Source organism: Rhinolophus ferrumequinum, chromosome 2 (genome assembly GCF_004115265.2).
Source record: "Rhinolophus ferrumequinum isolate MPI-CBG mRhiFer1 chromosome 2, mRhiFer1_v1.p, whole genome shotgun sequence".
NCBI lineage: Eukaryota > Metazoa > Chordata > Mammalia > Chiroptera > Rhinolophidae > Rhinolophus > Rhinolophus ferrumequinum.
Window position 1 is genome coordinate 22228189 of NC_046285.1, and position 5153 is coordinate 22233341.

Below are 5153 nucleotides of genomic sequence, written 5' to 3' on the forward strand. Positions count from 1 at the left end.
GGGGGAAAGAAATGAAGACCATGAGTGAACAGTTGTCCTAACCCATGGCTATTTTGAATCTTTTGCCAAAGAATGACGATGCAAAATGGGAACAGGTTGGATTTTAATTAGAACTATTTAGGAGTGATGATGTGTAAAAGTTGACTTTTCTGCATGGCATCGAGAAATTATATTCATTACTTAGTGTAGTTTATGTCCTAAATCTTTTTACACTGAATACAAAAATCGTGTTAACTGCCACTAGACACCAACTTGAAGAGTCTTGTAAAAATACTAAAAGCGTATCATTAATTCTGTATCTGTTGCTTGTCCTTTGTAAGTGATACGTATTATGACCATAGGCAGTACAGCTGCCAAATTATTTTTAAATGGTCTAAAAGAAGAGTGCTACTTAAACATCAGTCTTAAAAACTGTCATGAGCTTTTTTTTTTCTTTTTCCTTTGGGAGAACGTTCTACATGGTAAGTTTATTACCTTCTAAAATGCTCTTGGCACCTGCCTTAAACAGTACAAGTGTTGTGCATATCTTTAAATTATTTAACTGACAGAAAATAATTACATTTTAAACTCAAACTGAAGCCTCATACAAAGATTATCCAGGCTGTCTTTTGTAAAGTTTATGAAAGTGAATTGAATACATTGGCAAAAATAAACTCTGAATTAATAACATTGTATACTAATAAAACGATATATTTTGGTCTTCCAAGAACTCCATATGAATTATAATTTAATCTGTTTAATTTTGAACTGTATTAATATGTATGTGGAACCCTCTAAATTGAAGCCATCATTCTCTCAGTTAAGGAACACTACTATGGAAATACTCGACCTAAATTTTAAAATAAAAATTAGCACTTTTTTTCTTGGTAAATAAACTACAGCTTTTTCAGAAATTACTGTCTAAATGTGTATTAATGTCTTAGCAGCATTTTTTAAAGTAAAGTCGCTTTCGTATTTAATGTATGTATACAAAGTGAGAAGAAATGAAGAGCTGGCCGATTAGTTAGAGACAGAATTTAGAATTAGGTTAGTTTTGAAAAATGGTGTTGTAATATATGGGTTCTAGCACATCCCACCATGAAAACCCTGGAGGAGACCAGATAGGTGTAACCTGGTTAATTTGGAATGATGAACATTTTGGACTATTGAAAATATAAAAAAATGTTAGAACTAGTATATATGTGGCATATGGATTGGTGGGAAGAACGAAAAGCTAAATGATACAGTTTATAATCTATAAACCATTTTATAAAGTTCAAAGAAAAGGTTGCATTATTGGTAGTATTAAATATCGTTACCCTAAACATTGATGGATCAAAAGATTCTACTGGATTATGGAATGTTAACCCAGAACTTGTTTTGATTCTTGGATGTACATAGTGATGCCAACTAACGTTATTTACTTTCTTGTTTACATGTGGGACTTTTGTTTTTAAAAATTATTTTGTTAAAAAAAAAATCCCAATAAAGACTTATTGCTGTAATTCTTTCTAAAAAATCTCTTTTACTCTATTTTTGGCTTCTGCTGATGTTAAAAATTTTATGCATATCTGGTAATTTTTCAAAAGAATGATTTTTATTATTTTTCTGGGAAGAAAGTTAGATAACTCTGCTACTTACGTTTTAACAAAAATTGTCTTTTTAAGAATTAACAGTTGGTGTAGGACTGATGTTTGTGAATGGAGTAAGCCTAAGAATTAGGTGGTTTCATATGAAATTGATCTGACAATTCCTTTCCTAGAACTTCCAGAGGATAAACATTTAAAAAAAAAATTTTTTTTAACAGATAAGTCTTAATGGTTTCTTTTATTTCAGTCAAATGTGGATGCCACAGAAGGTTTTGGGACCCAAAGGAGAGAACAGAGTCATTCTGATTTGGCTACATTTATAAAATGCTCTGGTGTCAGTTGTCACAAACACTATAAATTTGTAGTATTAGTCTGTTCTTTGTAAACATAAAACTTCATTTTGGTCTCTTAAGACTCAAAAACAAGGATTCTTATACATTGAGTTTAATGAAAATATTGACCTTTTATTTTTTAAACTTGCTTTTCCTAACTTCCTATTTTTGGCAAAAGGATTTCTTGAACAGCTGTGTTCAAAGAAGAGGTTGCCAATGGAAAAAGCAGAAGAGTATAGCAGTTTCTGTGTTACCAGAGGATGCAGCCCAGTGTCACATTCTGTTACTGGATGTAAAAGTCATGGATAGAGGAGATTTCAGAGTATCAGAGAGGTAGAATGTGGTACACAAACATCGATACTAATAATAGCACCTAGTCTTAGAAAACATAAAATTACCATCTGTCTGATACTTAATGTTGCACAGACCCTGTACCCGGCTCATGCAGGGCCCAGTGGAAAGGGGCTCAAGATGGTGACCCTATAAATTAGAGGGGGGAAACTGGCAGCAGATGGGCTTTATGCTATTTCATGAGCACAGTGACGTGCATTTTGTTATTTGCATGTGACCACCTATAAGGGAAGTCTGCACCCGCCACTTGGACACATGGACATTCCTTACTAGCCCAGTAGTCACACTTTTAGCCTGATCCCTGGGGGCCTAATTTGCACATGTGCTCCTATTTCAGTGTACTCATACACTAGAGTGGTGTGTGTCCAGGTGTGAGAAGAGACCTATGATGACTGTCTCCTTTGATGCTGTTACTCTGCTAGGTTTCTGCTGCTATAGAAAAACAGGAACTTTCCAGTTTCCTCTCTGTAGAAGCTGAGTACCGTAAAGCGTTATAAGACCATTCTTCTAACCTTAATTCCTTCAAGAGTCAATAAATTGGATCCAGTTTGCCTTAGAGGAAGCCCGAGGATTGTGAAGTCTGATTTCAGATACAATACTGTTGGAACACCACACACATTGCCCCACCACCACCATCCTCCCAAGAACTTGAACACACACACACACACACACACACACACACACACACACACACACACACACACACACACACACACACACACACACACACACCCCGTCCATCCCCAAACTGACAATATTTCTTTAACTAGACAAATCTTTCCACCATTAGAAATGGAAAGGTAAATTCTATGAATGAATTTGTCAGCCACCTCTACCAGGTAAAATTGAATGTGCCAATCAGTGTGACAAGCAAATCTCTCCATTTTAAGGGACTATTCTACTGAATTCTTGAAGATTTACTACAGAGATCACAAGAACATAAGATAGAAAGGCTGTATGGCTAAAGCCAGCTTTTGACATTTATTCTGGAAAGAATGAACACATAGATACTACACAGTAAAATACAGTTGTCATTTGTTTAATGCAGTTTAATTGCAGTTTAGGATTCTAAATAACATTAACCATTTTCTATTTTTTAAAGAGATCAACATCTATTAAAATATTTCAATATAGTTAGAAAATATAGTCTCAAAACTCATTAATAGAAATAAGTTAATAGTAAATATCAGTGCGTTTACAACTAACTTATGAATCGCTAAATCACATTGCTATTTCAATATTAAGTATTGATTCAAAATAATTTCTTTTAGAGGTAAGAATTGGTTCCCAATATTAGTTGTATCTAAACTTGAAAATAATGACCTTATGGGTGAATGTCTGATGATTACATCATCTAAACATACATATGCGATGGTTATCTAAGCATATATTCATGCTTATTTTTGTTACATAAAGTAAGATTAAACATTCCCAGCAGATTCATATTTAAAGTGCAAAAAAGTCACTATCCTAGATCTATATTGCATTACATTTTGCTTCTATTTGCAAGTTTCAAAGACATGCATATTTTTATATGTGTACATCGTACCCTGTCTTTTGCAAACTAAAGAATCCCTTCCCTATTAATGTATGTGTTAAGCAGGTGAATTATCCAGAGAAGGAACTGAGATATCTATATAGCTGAATAAGTTGGAATTTATTATTGAGTAAGAAAAGCCTTTATAGGTATATTGTATTTAACGTCTCCTGGGTGCTAGATGAGTGCTAAGGAATGGATGATCAGGCCACTGAAAACTTTTGTTGTTAGCATTTCAAAATTTCTAGTCATCCAATTGATGGTGATTATGTGTGCACAAACACACATGATCTACATAGATTATGACCTTTATATAATACTACTTGATCTTTATTAACATCAGAAAAGCAAGAGACTGGACAGTATATTTAGTAAGCAGTCAATTAATAAAATTTGGTTTAATTGTTCCCATTTTTGTTATATAAAATAAATTAGGTAAACATTGCCAGCAGATTTAATTTCAAATGCAAAAAAAGTTACTATTTAATATTTGATGTGACATTGTAGTGTGCTTCTACTTGAAAGTTTCAAAGAAGGGCATTCTCATACATGAATGTCCTTTTGAGATACAATTCCCTGAATTTAAAAGCTCAATATAGCAAACCTTTTTTTTATGAATAATCAATCATATTCTATTCAATTAATCTAAAAGTGATAGTCCTTTTTGATAGGACCCCAGATGATTTTGTGGGTTGTGAGATTTCAAAAATAAATTATGCTATTAGTTGCCCTTCAAATTTGTAGTTATTATCAACAGCATACCCCTTCCTTTATTTAATGATGAACAAATTGTTAATTAAATTACAGGTTGCACGCTAAGAGCAATTGCTTTCCAAGGCACTGGAGAAATAACAAACAAGCAGACATCTTCCCTGCACTGTTGCAGCTTACAGAATAGTAGTTTGGAGCTCAAGAATCCGTAAAGTGTATTTTCTATAACTAAACATCAAAAAAGTTAATGTCTGGGAAGAATAGAAAGGTCATAAATTAATGTTCCTACAAATCTCTATTGAAACACTTCTTTGGGCACATGCCCTAAGTATATTAGCTTCAGAGGTGTCACTTCTGATTAAGATTTATTCCTAAACACAATAAGAAAATTCTAAGGCACCTCAGGCTCTTAAGTGCAAAAGTTTGAGTTCAAACTATTAGAGTTGATAGTGAACAGGACATTAGTTAAGGAATGATCTAATTGGATCTCCGGTGATATTCTTAAACTATGACATTACTGACTGAAATATTGCAAAGCTAATATACAGCCATTGGCAAAGGAACCTTAAAACTAAAAGACCGAAGTGTACATTCATTTGTGTGTGTGTGTGTGTGTGTGTGTGTGTGTGTGTGTGTGTGTAGATAGATAGATAG